Raw genomic sequence first — 18753 nt, forward strand, 5'->3', positions numbered from 1 at the left:
ATGTTCCGTGAGCTGATGAGAAGAATGTGTATTCAGTTTTGTTGGGATGAAATGTTCTGTAGATGTCTGTTACATCCGGATGTTGAACGGTTAAGTTTAAATCTAAAATTTCTTTGCTTAGCTTCTTTTTGGAGGATCTATCCAGCACTGCTAATGAGGTGTTAAAATCTCCAACTACTATGGAACTGGACGAAATCAAGTTGCTCATGTCTGTTAGTTTCTCTTATAAATTGAGGTGGGTTCTGGTTGGTTGCATAAATACTAATAATTGAAATCTCATCATATTGAGTATTACCTTTAACAAATATGAAGTGTCCATCCTTATCCTTCCTTATTTCAGTTGGTTTAAAGCCTATTGCATCTGCGAATAGGATTGCAATGCCTGCTTTTGTCTGCTTTCCATTTGCCTGGAGTATAGATGACCATCCCTTCACCTTGAGTCTATATTTGTCTTTTAATATAAGATGAGATTCTTGTATGCAGCAGATATCTGGCTTGAGTTTTTGTATCCATTCAGCCAACCTGTGCCTCTTTAGAGGACAATTGAAACCATTCACTTTAATTGAGAATATTGATAAGCCTTTTGAGAGTCCAGTGGACATTTTTAATCCTTTTGCGACTGTGGCAGTTGGAATTTGATCAAAATTTTCTGGGTGGGTTTACATTTGGGTGTTGGAGGGTTACACTGGTATTTATGAAGGATAGGTCTGAGAATATCCTGGAGAGCTGGTTTAGTTATGGCAAATGTCTTCAACATGTGAATGTCAAAGTATTTAATTTCTCTGTCATAAATGAAACTTAGTTTAGATCGGTACAGGATCCTAGGTTGAAAGTTATTTTTTTTAGGAGATTGAAAGTCGATGACCATCTCTGCTAGCTTGAAAGGTTTCAGCAGAGAGATCTGTAATCATTCTAATATTCTTCCCCTGGTAGGTGATGGTTTTCTTTCATCTGGCTGCTTTCAGAATTTTCTCCTTCATATTAACTTTAGTGAAATTGATTATGACGTGTCTGGGGGATGTCTTATTTGGATTAAGTGATGGTGGAGTTCTGAAACTGTCTGCTGTCTGAATTTCAGAATCTCTTGGCATGTCTGGAAATTTCTCCTTCATAATCTCATGGAGAAGCGTCTTTGTGCCTTGTGAAGCCACTACTTTGCTTTCGGGGATCCCTATAAGACGAATATTGGTTTTCTTAGAATTATCCCAAAGCTCTCTGAGAGAGTGATCTGTTTTTGCCCTCCATTTCTCTTCCTCTTTGAGAGTTTGTGAGCATTGGAAAGCTTTGTCTTCAATGTCGGAAATCCTTTCTTCTGTTTGCTCCATTCTGTTACTGTGGGATTCTACTGTGTTCTTCAGATCTTTGAGGGCTGCAACTTCTTGTCTCAAAGTGTCAAAATCTTTGGTCACTTGGTCTTTAAATTCATTGAATTCTTGGGATATCTTTTGGGTTACTGCTTGGAATTCTAATTCGATCTTATTTGCTATTCAGATTCTGAATTCGATTTCTGACATCTCAGCTATTTGTTTGTGCATGGGATCTTGTGCTGTGTCTGCCCCATTGATCCTTGGGGGAGTTGTTCTACTCTGACTATTCATATTGTCAGAGTTTTTCTGTTGATTTCGCCTCATGATTGTTTTTCACCATTGCCTCTGTCCGTCCTCAGAGTTGGGAAGGTGTTTCTCCAAGATTAGACCCCAGCGGGATCACTTTATTGTTGGATCTTTGTAGAGAGTGGCTCTGTGTAGTTCCTCTGGGGTTGCCCCTAGCCAGGGAGTTCTGGAAGCAGCTCCAGAGTGTGACACACCCGGATCCAGCAATAGGTTGAGAGGTGGTGTCACAGTTCTGGGAGTTCTGGCGCCCACTGACATTGGCACAGAGAGCCCAAGGCTCCAGAAGTTTCTGGTGAGGAGAAGGGCTCTGCGCAGAGGCATTGAGGGCTCGGAGGGCATGTGGCTACCAGAGTCCCTGGCCAGATGAGCGGGCCGGTGTGGAGGCATGGAGGATACAGGAGGGAGGACGCAGGGTTGCACGGCTCCCTCAGTTCCTCGTCAGGGCATGCCGAGGCCCGTCAGGCGCAGGTTGCAGGTCGGGGGTCGCTGCGCAGTTCTTATGGAGGTTCGTGCTGCACCAAGCCCAGGAGTTTGAGGTTGCTATGAGCTGTGCCGCCACGGCACTCTACCCAGTGCAACAGCCCGAGGCTCCAGTGTGCCAGAACCGGTCTCACTCTGCCCCTGAGAGTTAAGGCTGTAAGATAGCTGAGTCCCCGCCTTTAGGCTGCTCAGTCACTAGGTTACTAGCTCCCGCTCGATCCTTGCTCTGCGACCCTGAGGGCGGAGTTGCCGGGGCAGTTCTCTCAATGGCTCCCTGCGACCCACAGCCAAACACTATTAGCTCCGTGCTGCTCAGCAGCTCAGTCTGGGGCCCTAGACAATGCCCAAAGTTCTCCGCACTCCTGCTTAAGCTCTCCCCAAGGCAGTTCAACTGAGTGCCAAGTCCAAAAACATTGAAACGGTTCACAGGAAAGGCCTTTCCGGTTTGCAGTCTCACTGCTGCTTGTACTTACAGCTGCCGGTGGGATTAGATGGGTCGAACACATGCACCCACTTGCCAGTTTTCCACTGTTTTTGTCCTCCTTTTGGGGTCCAGAAGTCCCTTGCTGACTGTCTGTGTCCTCAAAGGGATGATTAAAGGCATATACCACTAGCCAGAGACGCCTGGAGTCTTATCTCCCTAGACTCACCGTGCCCAGTTGCAGGGAAGCTGTTACTCGGCTGCCATCTTGCTCCACCCCCCCCAATTTTATTTCTTCTGTGACCACAAAAATAAAACCCAAGTTTATTTAATTTTATCTAACATAAAATTAGAAAGAGTTCATTGACAGTTTCATTAATTTTATATTTTAAAATTTTACATAATTGTAAAATATGTTTTAATATGGGATTAAATAGTGAATGGAATCTTTTAAGAAGTAGGAATGGAGAAGAGGTAATTTGTATACCTGTTCTTTTTTTTTTTTTTTCATTATTAAATCTTAGTGGTGTACATTAATGAGATCATAGGGGACTATACACTGGCTTTATAGACTGTTTGACACATTTTCATCACACTGGTTAACATAGCCTTCCTGGCATTTTCTTAGTTATTGTGTTAAGACTTTTATATTCTACATTTATTAAGTTTCACATGTATCCTTGTAAGATGCACCTATACCTGTTCTTCTTATCAAGGCTGTACAATGTTGATTTATGTCAGTTATATTTAAAAACTGATTATTCATCTTTATAGCTCTTAATTTTATCACTATCTGTAAGACTTTAAAAAAATTGTAGTTCTAAAAGTTTTTTTAAGCATAGTCCTTACTTTATCAAAGCTGTAAATGTATGTTGTTCAGAAAAGCAGATATTTCCACAACAGTGCCAAGAACTATGAAGGGTCTGAAATTTTACTCTAGTTGAAAGCAGACAATTCTGCCACAAGTTCCTGGATACTAGCACAATATGCAGACTTCTGGGCCAGAGATGAAGGACAGTTTGTTCTCCATAGTAGCAGCAGCAGCAGCAGATGATCAGCATTTTTCATGTACGTTCCATGAGCCATGATTCCCAAAGGGTGATGCAAAGAGGACCAAGTATTAAGTGTATACACAGTGGGTTGTATGGTAAGAAAGGAACCCTGAGCTTGGGGAACTAGAATCTTTTAGTGGGCAGCAAGCATGCCTTGCTTTGCTGCACATGGCATGTTCATTATACACATACTGTCAGTAAACACAGGATGCTAGGGAGGAAAATACCATCTCTGTCTTTCAAGAATATTTATTATTAAAATAACCTTGAAGGGCCAGGCATGGTGGATCACACCTGTAATCCCAGCACTCTGGGAGACTGAAGCTGGTGCATTGCCTGAACTCATTAGTTCTAGACCAGCCTGAGCAAGAGAGAGACCACATCTCTAAAAAAGTTGCCGAGTGTTGTGGTGGGCACGTGTAGCCCCAGCTACTTGGGAGGCTGAGGCAAGAGGATCTTAAGCCCAAAGGTTTGAGGTTGCTGTGAGCTGTGATACCACAGCACTCTCCTGAGGGCGACATAGTGAGACTCTGTCTCAATAAAAGGTCTGAAACAAAAGAGTGGTTAGTGCCTCACTTGCAGGACAGCAATGCAAGGGACCCATGGAGAACTGTCTTCTAACAAAGAGTTGTAGTTATGAAAAATAGCTTTCTCCTCCTAAGCGCCCCAGAACTTCCTACTCCCTAGAACTTCATTGTCCAATAGAAATATAACATGAGCCACATAAAATGTTCTGCTAGTTGCATTTTTTAAAAAAAGCAAAAAGTAGGCGGTGCCTGTGGCTCAAAGGAGTAGGGTGCCAGCCCCACATACTGGAGGTGGCGGGTTCAAACCTGGCCCTGGCCAAAATAAAAACTGTAAAAAAAAAAAAAAAAGCAAAAAGAAACAGGTAAAATTAATATTATATTTAATTTTTTCATATTAAAAAATTTTAATATGTAAGCAATATGAGAAATGTATTAATGAGGTATTGAAATGATGCATGTGTTCAGTACATGTGTTAGAGTATAACAGTAATATCAGCCATGATGTAGCCATTAAAGCAGCGACTCCTTTGTAACAATGAAAATACATGGCAGCATTAGGAAGATTGAGAACCACTGCATTAAAATGAAGTGTAGGGGCAGTGCCTGTGGCTCAAAGGAGTAAGGCGCTGGCCCCATATGCCTGAGGTGGTGGGTTCAAACCAGCCCTGGCCAAATACAGAAAAAAAAAAAAAAAAAAAATGAAGTGTAGTCTTGCTGAAACAATAAAGTTGTAAAGAGAAATACATTTACACTGCTTCAATTTTTTAAATTTAATTAATTAAAAATTTAAAAATGCAGGCTTGGCGCCTGTAGCTCAATGATTAGAGCACTGGCCACATACACCCGGGCCTGCTAAAAAACAATGATAGCTGCAGCAAAAAAATAGCTGGGCATTGTGGTAGTTCCTGTAGTCCCAGCACTTGGAAGGCTGAGGCAAGAGAATTGCTTGAACCCAAGAGTTTGAGGTTGCTGTGAACTGTGATGCCATAAAACTCTATTGAGGGTGACATCATGAGATTCTGTCTCAAAAAAAAAAAAAAATTTTTTTTTAATGCATTTCCTTACTCAGATTGGCCACGTTTAAAGTGCTTAATAGTCACATGTGACTAGTGGCTACTGTTCTGGACTTCATAGCCATAGGTAACCATTTTCAGCTTTTTACAGATTTCTTCGGGTGTCTACAGAGGTTGTCAAAAAAATACACATTTTAAGAAAGGAAAAATCTATTAAAATTGTAATATACAAGTCATGTTTTCAGTGATTACAAAGGATACAATATAAAAGATAAACATGATTAGCATATATTGAGTATTAAAATTTTTGTACTAGATTATTTCAGTTTAAGTCCTTTCGACTATCAGGGAGGGTTCAAATCTTTTACCTCCAAGCCCCCTCACCACATTTACACTTGGGACCCAGCCCTATCCCCTACCCCCCCACACCCCCTGTCCCCGTCAATGATTCAGAAACTTTTTTATTTTAGCATCCTTTATACTTTTAAAAATTATTCAGGCTTATAACAGCTTTTATGTATGTGAGTTACATAAAATTGAGACTGGGGATGGGGGCTCATACTTGTAATCATCGAACTTTGGGAGGTCAAGGCCGGAGGATTACTTGAGGCCAGGAGTTTGAGAGTAGCCTGAGCAAGAACAAGACCCTAATCTCTATCACAAATAGGAAAAAAAAAAAATTAGCCACTCATTGTGGCAGGTGCTTGTAGCTCCAGCTGCTCAGGAGGCTGAGTCAGGAGGATCATTTGAATGAGGTTTGAGATTTCAGGGAGCTGTGATGATGCCACTGCAGTCTAGCCAGGGCAACAGAGCGAGACTCTGTCTCTAAAAAAAGAAAAAAAAAAATCAAAACTGAGAAAAAAATTTAAATACTATATCTGTAAAAGCACTTTCCTACTTTTTTTTTCTTTTTGAGACAGAGTCTCACTTTGTCACCCGTGGCAGGGTGCTGTGGCATCATAGCTTCACAGCAGCCTCAAACTCTTGGGCTGAAGCAATTCTCTTGCCTCAGCCTCCCCAGTAGCTGGGACTACAGGTGCCAGCCAAAATGCCAGACTATTTTTAGAGAGGAGGTTGCTCAGGCTGGTCTCAAACCTGTCAGCTCAGGCAATACACCTGCCTGGGCCTCCCAAAGTACTAGGATTATAGGCATGAGCCACCGTGCCCTGCCCCTTTACTAATTTCTTATGAAAATATTTTTATAAATATTAGAAGAATTATCAATGTTTTTTATTTTTGCAAATCTCTTTAACGTTCGACTTAAATAGAAAATAGTTGGAGTCTCATGCTAGCTTTTGCATTTATTCTTTTGAGAAACAGAATAAACATAATATGTCATATAGTCTCTGGAAAACTGTACTATATATAATAAAATGAAAGTGGAAGCGGTGAACCATGTTCTAGTTTGATTATGGAAATAATTTTGAGGCCATCCGTGTATTATCAGATTTTTTGTTAGACCACAACTCGGCGTTTATGTTATAATGACCATGCGTGAGTTAAGCATAGCATACCATGATTTTTTTATTGTACTTTTTATTTTTTTATTTTGAAACAGCCTTACTCTGTCACCCTTGGTAAAGTGTTGTTGTATCACAGCTCACAGCAACCTCAAATTCTGGGGTTTAAGTGATCTTCTTGCCTCAGCGCCCCGAGTAGCTGAGACCACAAGGTGCCCGCCACAACACCCAGCTATTTTTTCGAGATGAGGTCTTGCTCTGACTCAGGTTGGTCTCGAACCTGTGAGCTCAGGCAATCCACCCACCTTGGCCTCCCTTATTGTTCTTTTTTTTTTTTTTTAACCAAGAGTTAATATCTTGTTTTCATAATTTGTTTGTTTACTGTGTACATTTTACTCATTAGACTCAGGACTCTACTTTGGTTGCCAGAGTCTCTTCCAAATAAACTTATTGACAGCAGAGATTCCTCAGTTTTGTCTCCTTAAAAGAAATATTTTCCGGGCAGCGCCTGTGGCTCAGTGAGTAGGGCACCGGCCCCACATACCGAGGGGTGGCGGGTACCTGTGGTCCTAGCTACTTTGGAGGCTGAAGCAAGAGAATCTCCTAAGCCCAAGAGCTGAGCTATGGTGCTACAGCACTCTACAGAGGGCGACAAAATGAGACTCTGTTTCTAAAAAAAGAAACTTTTTCCGAAGCTGTTCACTTTGTCTAGATAAGACTGGTTTCCTCCTAGGACCCGTGCACAGGAAAACAGTGCTTTCTGTGTAATGTTCTCCAGAAGATTGTCTGTGTTAATACTCACAGGTAGATCACTTACGAGAGTTCTGGAGCATGTTAAGCACTGCAGAATAGCGATGTTGTTGTCCTTGCTTTTATAGTCACTAGTGGACTTCATCTTTTTGTGGCATACTTCTTGTAGTAACCTGCTCGGAGAAGGTACAAGGTGACTGAAAGAAGATGCATGAAAATGCCCATTTGGGGCATGAAATGGCTCAGGAGCCTGGCTGGTTATTTAGAATTCTAGGTTTTAAGTAGTTTTCCCTCCAAATGTGGAAGGCAGTGCCTATCCCAGTCCAGCTGCAGAAGCTGTGCTGTAAATTGTACTGCCATGCTTTCCGCACAGCCTGCTTCAGGATTCAGCATTCTCAGGTCTCCAAGTCAGTTAGCATTCACTCCCTCCAACTTTTAAATTTTTGATGCTATTTCTTCAGTTATATTCTTTGAGTTTTAGAGGTTAAGACTTTTTAAAAATGATTACTTATTATCATTTTTTCTTAGATATCTCCAGTTCTTTGCAAATGCAAGGAACTGGGATTAGAACTCTTCTCTAGCAGCTGAAAGGCAAGAAAACAGTAGGCCACACCTGGATCATGCCCATAATCCCAACACTTTGGGAGGCCAAGGTGGGTAGATTGCTTGAGTCCAAGAGTTCGAGACCAGCCTAAGTAAGAATGAAACCCTGTCTCTACCAAAAATAGAAAAAATTAGCTGGATGTGATGGGGTGTGCCTATAGTCCCAGCTACTTAGGAGGCTGAGGCATGAGGATTCCTTGAACCCATGAGTTTGAAGTTCCTTTGAGATAAGATGATGCCACTGCACATCTGTCAGTGGGGCAACAGAGCAAGACTCAGTCGCAAAGAAAAACAAAAATGTACAGTAGAACACAGGCTGGATGACCAGTCAAGGTTAGGATGTCAGGAGTTTGTTCAAGGTGAGATCTCAGGGAAGCCAAGCAGTTTATCTCAGTAAGTCACAGATAAGTCTCAGCTGGGGGCAGAGTCTGCCCTCCACACAAGGAAAGCCTGTGGGTGGGGGCAGAGACGCCATACCATGGAATGTGGCAAGGCCTGGGAATGAGGCCAGGCTGTGGAAATGCAAATGGCCAGAAAGAAAGGCTCCACCATGAAAGGCAAGGTCTCCGCCTTGTGATCTCATCAGCTTCCTGCTCCTTCCCTGGAGTGCCTTCAGGTAGCATTTGTGTACCCTCGCTTGGGTCACCATCCTCTGAGATACTTCCGGGGAAGTATCAGTCACAGTAGTTGGCATTTTGCTTCGGGCACAGAGTCTGGGTCACTGAACAGTAGTCCTGGAGGAGTTGGAGAAACTGAGGACTGTTGCCTGGGACGGAGGCAACTGAACCCGCTTCCAGCCACAGACCAGCAGTTGGTTGTGGAGCCTGGTCTGTCGTCAGCTGCTTGATTATCTGGAACCTGATAGATGCATAGATATGCGTGCACTCCTGTGTGTGCACACATAACGTATTTTTTAAAGAGTGTTTCCACTATGAAAAAAATGGTATAATAGGTAGAGAGAATGAATTCTTATCTATAGTAGTTTTGTTTGGACTTAGACCAGAATTATATTGGTAGTAACTGTACCGAAGAAAAGAATCATTATATTTGATTTATGCCCCTTGAGGCTTTTTTTTTTTTTTAGTAGAAAGCCCGTCTCTACTAAAAGTACAAAAACTAGTTGAGTGTTGTTTTGGGAGCCTGTAGTCCCAGCTACTTGGGAGTCTGAGGCAGGAGGATCACTCGAGCCAAGGAGTTTGAGGTTGCTGTGAGCTAGGCGGACAGCCACAGTAGTCTAAACTGGGCAACAGAGTGAGACTCTGTCGTGAAAAAAAAAAAAGCCTCAGGAAGCATAAATCAAATACAATGAAATAGCAGAGCTCAGGACAACCTCAGTCTCTTGGGCTCAAGCAATCCTCCTGGCTCAGCCTCTCGAGCATTTGGGACTACAGGCACCCAGCACCACACCCAGTCAAGTTCTTCTATTTTTAGTAGAGACAGGGTCTCACTCTTGTTCAGGCTGTTCTCTAAACTCTTGAGTTCAAGCAGTCTTCCCACTTTCGGCCTCCCAGAGTGCCAGCATTACAGGTGTGAGCCACCACACCCAGCCATCTTTCCCTATTTTAATAGCCCTCGTCCAGTAGCTTCTTGAGAAAGGGTGTGTGAATATAAATGTTTCGAGACCAGAATTCTCAGCTAGTGAATGATGCCCCATGATCATATCAATGTACACAGCTATGATTTAATAAAAAAAAAAAGAATTCTCAGCTGGAATTCAGTTTTCTTCAGCACTTTGACAGCATTGCTCTGTGGTCCTCTGGTTTCTATGGTTTGTTTTTGTGAAGTAGGAAGACATCCTACTTCTGAGTGCATTTTATGTGGCTTAGTTTTCTCCCCTCTCTGGGAAGAATATCCTCTCCCAGAGTGATATTCTTTGGGTGATATTCTTTGTCCCATTGTTTTAACACCTAATGATTTAAGAATATGTCTTTGTGTGGGTCTGTTTTCATCCATTAGGCTGGTACTCTAGAAGATTTTGCAATGTGGAAATCATTCTTTCATTTTGGGAAATAGTCTTGAATTATTTAATTGATGACATCCTTCCATTTTTTTTCTGCTTTTTTTTTTTTTTTTTCTGGAGCTCCTATTCAGATGGTGAATATATATAATATCCTGGCCTGGTTTTCTAAATTACTGTACTTTTCTCTTAATTTTTTTTTTAAATCACATGTTCTACTTGCTTTACTGCTTGAGATTTGTTTTTCAACAACTTACCTTCTAGCCCTTCTATTATTGGTTTTTACTTTTGCTGTCATCATTGATGTTAAGGACTCTCTTTCACGTGCTAGGTGTTCTGTTTATGTAGTTACCTCTTTATTCTGCTCATCTATTGCTGCAAGGCAAACCACTTTTAAATGTGGTAACATACAACATTTCCGCTTTATCTTTTTGTTTATTTTTTATTTGTTTTTTTTGTTGTTGTTGTTAAATCATAGCTGTGTACATTAATGCAATCGCCTGTACCCATTCTAAGATGCACCATAGATGTGGCCCCACCCATTAGTTTTATTTTTTATTAAAAATTCTAAAATTTTTTTTTTTTTTGTAGACTCTGTCTCACTTTATTGCCCTCCGTAGAGTGCCGTGGCGTCACACAGCTCACAGCAACCTCCAACTCCTGGGCTTAGGCGATTCTCAGCCTCCTGAGTAGCTGGAACTACAGACGCCCGCCACAACGCCCGGCTATTTTTTGGTTGCAGTTTGGCCGGGGCCGGGTTTGAACCCGCCACCCTCCATATATGTGGCCGGCTCCCCACCCACTGAACCACAGGGGCCACCCTATTCTAGAATCTATTAAGGTGGTGTGATGGCCTTGGGCCACCAGCCTAACCTTGTGGCCGTAGGAAAGACCTGTGTTAATGGGACTTGCTTCCCTCTTCAGATGGGCGTGGCCACCTCCCTGCTTCATCCTCCTGCCTAGAGGATGGAGAGGAGGGCATGACCCCCCATTGAAGACTCCTTGACCACAAAGATTCTTTAGCCAAGACCCAAAAATTCTTTAGCCAGTCGCAGTTGGGAGGGAAACAGCAGCCTCCAGGGTTACCCACTATACTATGTTATAGTTATACTTAAAGCAATTAATAAAATATCTTCTTCCTCTGGCCCACACTTAGGTCCCTCCATCTAGGAGCAGTGATGAGCACAGATTAAGTGGGAGAGGGGCTCCAAAGTGTGCTGATAGGAGCTATCTAGACTATTTGCCCTCACACACCTTATCAATCAGTCATCCCTGAAATTTCATCTTTGGAAGGCCCCCAATTCAAGCACAATCACCCTAGAGGGAACAACAGCTTTAGAAGGTACTGGGGCATCTTGGCTACATGAGAGCCCTGGGAGAGGGGAGTCTCAAAAGGATGCTGGTCCGTGTATTTCACCTGTGCCAGTGTCTGACCAGCCCGGCCCTCTCCTAGCTGGAGTCCGGAAGGAGCCATGCTGGTCAGATGCAGGGAGGGGTAGGACGAGGAGCTCAAGGAGGCTCCCAAACAAAATCATGGCTGGCCAGGCCCTGACTCCCTTGGGCTTTCTCAGGGGAGGAATAGGAACCCCCTCAGGCTTCAGATGTGGCATGATTTGTTAGTGGAGGCAGAGAGGTGGGCAGCACCCCTTCTCTGCTTAGTGGCACTGGGCGGGGCCGCTCTGGGGCTACAGGTGGATGGCTGTGACATCTAGGGAAGTGCTGGTCTGGGTGGGCCCCTGGGCCATTTATCTTTTTGCTCACACATTCTTCTGTGGGTCAAAAATTCAGTTAAGACTCGAATGACTAGGGGCTGGAGTAATCTGATGGCTTCTTCCCTGTCATGCCTGACATCTGAGCTGGGAGGTCTCAAAGACCGCCTTCAACCGGAGCTGTGGACTGGGATTCCTATGTGTGGTCTTTCCATGTGGCTTCTTCCAGCATGGAAGCTGGCTCTGAAAGGGACCTGCTTTTCAGAGAACAGATTTTGCAAGACAACTAGGCAGAAGCTGCATGGTTTTACATGATGTGACCTTGATTGTCACATAATGTCACTTATTCCAAACTCTTTGATGGACAACATAATCATAAAGCCACCCAAATTCCAGAGGAAGGGAATCTCACTATTTCTTGATTTGGGACTGGCAAGGTCCTTTTACAGAAAAACATCTGGAATGAAAGTATTGGCTCTACCTATCTTCAAAAAAATATAATTAATCTCTGGGCATGTATACTTTAGGATTTTTCCAAAGGTATTCCCCTTAAAACTAAAAAAAAGAATAAAAAATATATAATCTGCCTTATTTATTTTTAATGAATGCAATTGCTGGTAGTTTTCTTTTCCCACAGACTATGTCCTTTGACCATTTGGAGAACCAGCAATGTAAGCAGCATATTTAATTTTTTCTCTTGCCCTAGTTGGATTCCTTACTATGTAAACTCCTGCCTTGGCTTAATAGCCAAAGTTCTGGGAGCTACCAGGGATACGCAAGCTGGAAATGGGGAAGGAGATCTCAATATTCATTGTGCCTGGCTTCTGCTTTCTGGATAGGACTCCTTCCTGCCTGCCTGCCGGCCACTATTCCTGGTGTGCCCCAGCCTCGAGAACTGCTGCCGAGACTACAGCAGGGCCTTGGCTGGGATGGAGGCGGAAATCCAGCTGCTTTGTAAACAGCAAATGCTGCTTCCCCTCTCAGCTCCCTTCGGAGAGGTGTCTGTGCCCCCAGCACCAGTTCTGAACCTTTTGAAGTTGTATCATTAGAGCTGGTTTCTGCTTGTCTGGGATCTGTCTGCTTAATCAGTGACTTCTCATCCCTCTGCCCTTCCCCTGTCTTTGCTGCCTCCTCTGCCGCAGAGGCCATTTTTGCCTGTCTTCCTGTCTACTGAGCACTCACCCGCACCTTCACCCTAACCAGCAGTGGTTCCTCTTTTTACGCTGGAACACTTCCAGTGACCATATTCATGCTTTTCTTATTGCCCTTTTCCTTGACTAGCTCTCCCTACTGACAGGATGAAAGATAGGAGTTTATTTTCAGTATTCTTAAAATTTAATATTCTGGCCCTTTTTAGCTTTAATGTTTAAAAGTCACACATTAAGGGCCATTGCTTTCACATTCTGGCTTTCCTTCATTTCTTTCATGGTGGAACTATTTTGTTCCCACCTTTCTTCTGAGGTTGTATGCTCCACTGAAGTCTCCATGGTGGTGTCCACAGAAGCCTTCTCTTTCAGGAAGGGCATCAGTGTCAGACAGGGACTCTCTTCAGGACGTGCCCTAGGGCAGTGGTTGGGTCCTGTGGGCCTTGGGTGAGTGAGCCTTAGTGTGGAGCCTAGTGTGGATTAGGGCTTGTATTTTTCTTGGCTCTCTCAGAATTCATGAGCTTTTATCATTTAGAATATTTCTTTTTTTTTTTTTTTAATTTGGCCGGGGCTGGGTTTGAACCCGCCACCTCCAGCATATGGGACCGGCGCCCTACCCGCTGAGCCACAGGCACCTCCCAGAATATTTCTTACTGTTGTGTTATTCTCACTGACCTTTCCCAACCCACATTCATCAATGGATCTACTTCCTTTGTGAAATCCGAATTGAAGGAACTCTGGGCCAAGCAGTATTAACTAACCTCTGTCACATTTTTGCTACTTATTCTTGAATATTTTCTGTATTCACTTTTCTTTATCTGGGTGTGCTCAAATTAATTTTTGGTAACTGATATTACATTAAAATAGCATAACATATACACATTTTTACTTTTATCCTTCTTCGTGGAAATCCCTTTCTCTATAAAATCTTATTTTCCCATTGAAAGGGATGGCCTTGCAAAATTTACAAAAATAATGGGAAATGGGCGGCGCCTGTGGCTCAGTCGGTAGGGCGCCGGCCCCATATGCCGAGGGTGGCGGGTTCAAACCCAGCCCCAGCCAAATTGCAACAAAAAAATAGCCGGGCATTGTGGCGGGCCCCTGTAGTCCCAGCTGCTCAGGAGGCTGAGGCAAGAGAATCACTTAAGCCCAGGAGTTGGAGGTTGCTGTGAGCTGTGTGAGGCCACGGCACTCTACCGAGGGCCATAAAGTGAGACTCTGTCTCTACCAAAAAAAAAAATAATAATAATGGGAAAATATCTAATCCCGCAATTAACTGGTATCAGTTAAATATCAGTCCTCTAACTTCTCTTCCTGGGCACTTTGCGGATTCGTTTTCACAAACCCCACAGACCAAAAGAAAGTGTAGATTTGTTCTCTTTACATGTCCCCAGCTCCTTTGCCTTTTAGACTTTGTTCCCCTAGCCTAAAATGATTCTGGAGCGTCCCTGTCTAACAGTGGAATGTGAACAATTAGGCCTCCGGATTGGGAAAACCTGGGAAAATGTCTGTCTTCAACCTTGCCAGAAAAAAATGGACAGAGCATTCACTCTCACAAAACCTTATAAATTTGACTACCATGACTTTTGTGTCCCCCTTAAATTCAGCCACCCACTGGGCTGTAGGGGAGGTGTTCTTCCTTTTCTTCAGGATGCCATCTCTCTGCTTTCTGTCTCTCTCCTTCTTTTTCTCCCACCCCCATCTTCCCTTTTCTCGTGCTTTCTTTCTGCTTCTAAAATATAAGATAAAGTGTAAACTTTTACATCCTAATCTTGGCTAGAGAATTCTTTTCTTGTCCTGCACTTAGGACTAACTGAGCTTTTCTTCCCCAACCCAACACCCTTCATCATTCTTCTCTTAGCCAAGTTTTACGTAGAAGAACGTTCTGTGTCTTAAAATTAGGATGGCTAATTACATTTCTTTTAATGATTTCTCTATTTACCCTGGGGATAAATATTAAAGACTAATGATCTTACATTTTAAAAAGCATTTTTCAGAGCATTATGGACACTCAGGATATGAATGAGAAGGGCAAAGGCCTATGCCTTTTTTGAGGTGATATCCAAGTGTTTTGTTATCAACATTGTATTTTGTGCATGGATTTGGGGGTGTTTTTTAATGTACTCACATTCTTAAAAATCCTATTTAGAATAATTCTTGTTGGGAAAACTACACTGGTCCTACAATTTGTAATTTAAAATCTATTTCATTTTAAGAACTTTGTTATTATTTTAATAATAGCTTTATTGAGATAATTCACATACCATAATGTTTACACTTTTAAAGTGTACAGTTGTGTGGTTTTTAGTATATTCACAAAGTTGTGTGTCAATCAGTACTATCTACTTCCAGAACATTTTCTTCATCCCAAACCTTGTGCCTTTCCCCTTCTCCTCATTTCTATGGATTTGCCTTTTATGGGCATTTAATATACATGGAATCATAATATGTGTCTTTCAATGAGCATACTGTTTTAAAAGTTCATCTACACTGTAGCATGTGTGAGACCTTCGTTTTTTTATAGCCGCATTTTATTCCATTTTATGATCCACCACATTTTGTTTATCTGTTCTTCAGTTGGTGGACATTTGAGTTGCTTCTGTTTTTTTCAGCTGTTATATTAATAATGCAGTTGGGAATATTTGTTTACAAGTTTTTGCATGGATATATTATGTCATTTCTCTTTGATATCTACCTAATAGTGGAATAGCTGGGTCATATGGTAAGTCTGTTTTTAACCTCTTACGTACCTCCCAAACAGTTTCTGAAACAGTTTCACCATTTTACATTTTTACCAGCAATTTATGTTGGTTCCAATTTATCTGTTCAGTGAGATAACACATACATAATAAGCCTGTCAGTACAGTTTTATAATCATTACCTTTAAATCCAATGGGAAAGAGTTGTCCTTTCTGTTTACCTTTATTGTCGTTTTCTATTTCTTTTCTTTTTTTTTTTTTCTTATGAGACAGAGCCTCAAGCTGTTGCCCTGGGTAGAGTGCCGTGGCATCACAGCTTACAGCAACCTCCAACTCCTGGGCTCAAGCGATTCTCCTGCCTCCGCCTCCCAAGTAGCTGGGACTACAGGCGCCCACCACAACGCCTGGCTATTTTTTGGTTGCGGCCATCATTGTTGTTTGGCGGGCCCGGGCTGGATTCGAACCGGCCAGCTCAGGTGTATGTGGCTGGCGTCTTAGCTGCTTGAGCCACAGGCACCGAGCCCGCTTTCTATTTCTTCATGTGGATTTGAGTTGCTCTCTGGCATCCTTGCATTTCAGCCTGAAGAACTCCATTTAGTGTTTCATAGGTCTGCTCGTGGGGAATTATCTTGGCTGTTGTTATATGGGAGTAGCTTAATTTCTCATTGTTCTTGCATGATTTTGCCAATTATAGAATTCTTTGTTTACAGTCTTTTTCTTTATACACATTGAATATGCCATCCACTGCCTTCTGGTCTTCATTGTTTTTTATTCGAAACTGTTAATCATTTTCAGGAACTCTTATATAATCACTTTTCTTTCCTTGGCTTTTTTTTTTTTTTGAGACAGTCTCCCTGTGTCCCTCTCGTCAGAGTGCTGTGGTGTCACCCCTCACAGCAACCTCCAACTCTTGGGCTTAAGCAATTCCCTTGCCTCAGCCTCCCAAGTAGCTGGGACTACAGGCGTCCACTACAACGCCCGGCTATTTTTTTTGTTGTAGTTGTCACTGTTTGGCAGGCCTGGGCTGGGTTTGAAACCTCCAGCCCTGGTGTACATGGCTGGTGCCCTAGCCACTGAGCTACAGGCACTGAGCCTGTATAATCACTTTTCTTTCCCATTTAAAAAATTCTTTGTCTTTCAATAGTTTGAGTATGTACCTAGGTGAGAATGTGTTTGAATTATCCTCTTTGGGCCTTATTGAACTTCTTGAACATACAAATTAATTTTCATTTCGATTTTAATAAACTGTTTTTAGAACAGTTTTACGTTTACAGAAAGATTGCACAGAGGAAAGTACATTGTTCACATTTACTCCCTCAGATGGTTTCTCTTATTTTTTTTTTTTTTTTTTTTTTGAGACAGAGTCTTACTTTGTTGTCCTGTGTAGAGTACTATGGCATCATAGCTCACAGCAACCTCAAACTCTTAGGTTCAAGTGATGCCCTTTCCTCGGCCTCCCTAGTAGCTGGGACTATAGGTACCTGCCACAACACCCAGCCATTTTTAGAGATGGGGTCTCTCTCCCTCTTTCTCGGGCTGGTCTCGAATTCCTGAGCTCAAGCAATCCACCTGCTTCTGCCTCCCAGAGTGTTAGAATTACAAGTGTGAGCCACCTTGCCTGGCTTTATTGTACTTTTTTAAATTTCAGATTTCTACTGGTTCTTTTTTATAATGTTTGTTTCTTTATTGAAATTCTCAATTTGGTTAAATATCATTTATATACCTTTTTAGTTCTTTACACATATTTATAATAGCTGATTTCAAATCCTTAAGTTCACTGCCTCAGCTTCCTTGGGTCAATATTACTGACTACTTTCTTTATTCTGTGAATGAGCCAACCTCGAACTCCTAGATTCAGGCAATCCTCTTGCCTCACCTTGAGTAGCTGGGATGGACTACAGGCGCCTGCCACAACACCCACCTAATTTTTCTATTTTTGGTACAGACAGGTTGCTGAGGTGGGTATCATACTCCTGAACTCAAAGGATCCTGCCACCTTGGCCTCCCAGAGTGCTAGGATTATAGGTGTGAGCCACTGCACCTGACCTAAAGCTTTATGCTTTGTAGTGTAAGACTCAACTCAAGTCTCTGCTCAGTTAGGTTAGTGGTCTGTTAAAGATTTAAAAGAGATTTCCTTAAATGCATTGAACCAATAACAGTCAAAAAATGCTTAAGGGCATTTTTTTTAAGTGTTTTGAAGTTTTAGTGGTTGAAATTTTTAACTCTTTTAACAGAATTTCCCCATATTTGTCTTCTAGTAAAGGGTTGGACTGGGGTGGGTGCTTAAGATAGTTGGAAGACAATGAAGTGAGCAACTAATTTAACTGTGGAGTTTTCATTGCTGTATCATTGACCATGAACATTGGAAATCTTCATGATGGGGATGGGATATGTTGGATTCTGTTTGAGCATTGAACTGTTCCTCAGTACACACCATGGGAAATGCTACCAGAGTTTTCTTTCAAAGAGCTTAACCTGGTTTCAGGATGTCTTCAACCTTTAGCAGTCCACAAAGAGTTAGAAAAATAAGTAGGAATAGAGAGACGAAAATTTTAAAGGAGAGAAGTCAATGAGCAATAATTTGGGGGAAAGATGGTAAATATATATAGAATTCGTTCACAGCATGCTTTCTGAGTGTTTGTATACTACATGTGTATGTAGTCCTTCATGCAATTTTGTTTTCAATTCACAGATAAGAGCCTCATGGAACATACGACCATTGCTGAATGCCTGGTACTTGAAAGTCTCCTGGCAGCATGGCCGGTCCTCTGACTGGGCCTGGGATGGCGCCTGGAATCAGAGCCCTGAATGGTACAGACTTCCCTTAATGCTAAATGGTAAAAAGTCTAAATACTTTTCTTAACGTTATTTTATACTAATAGTAATCAATTATTTATTTTTATTTGTGTTATGAATACTCTCAATTATTTCCTAATATTTAAAAGTTTGGTAATTCTGGTGTTAAAAACTATTTTCAAATTTTTTTGGGCGGCGCCTGTGGCTCGGTCCGTAAGGCGCCGGCCCCATATACCGAGGGTGGCGGGTTCAAACCCAGCCCCAGCCAAAAACTGCAACCAAAAAATAGCCAGGCGTTGTGGCGGGTGCCTGTAGTCCCAGCTACTCGGGAGGCTGAGGCAATAGAATCGCTTAAGCCCAGGAGTTGGAGGTTGCTGTGAGCTGTGTGACGCCACGGCACTCTACCGAGGGCCATAAAGTGAGACTCTGTCTCTACAAAAAAAAAAAAAAAAAAACTATTTTCAAATTTTTATAAATGTGTTATGAAGCTAATTGATGATATTGGACTTTCTCTTTTAGAGCAACAGA

At 42.2% G+C, this 18753-nt stretch overlaps 1 protein-coding gene across 1 annotated transcript in view; it reads left to right on the forward strand.

Annotated features, from left to right (window-relative positions):
- The window catches only part of GCNT1 (glucosaminyl (N-acetyl) transferase 1), a 62580-nt gene that overhangs the window by 35681 nt on the left and 8146 nt on the right, over window positions 1-18753 (forward strand). The window contains exon 2 of the mRNA XM_053575611.1: window positions 18122-18266. The gene's annotated coding sequence lies outside the window, so the exon portion shown is untranslated. The remainder of the gene's footprint in view (window positions 1-18121; window positions 18267-18753) is intronic.

The sequence above is a fragment of the Nycticebus coucang genome, chromosome 2, assembly GCF_027406575.1.
Source record: "Nycticebus coucang isolate mNycCou1 chromosome 2, mNycCou1.pri, whole genome shotgun sequence".
Lineage (NCBI taxonomy): Eukaryota > Metazoa > Chordata > Mammalia > Primates > Lorisidae > Nycticebus > Nycticebus coucang.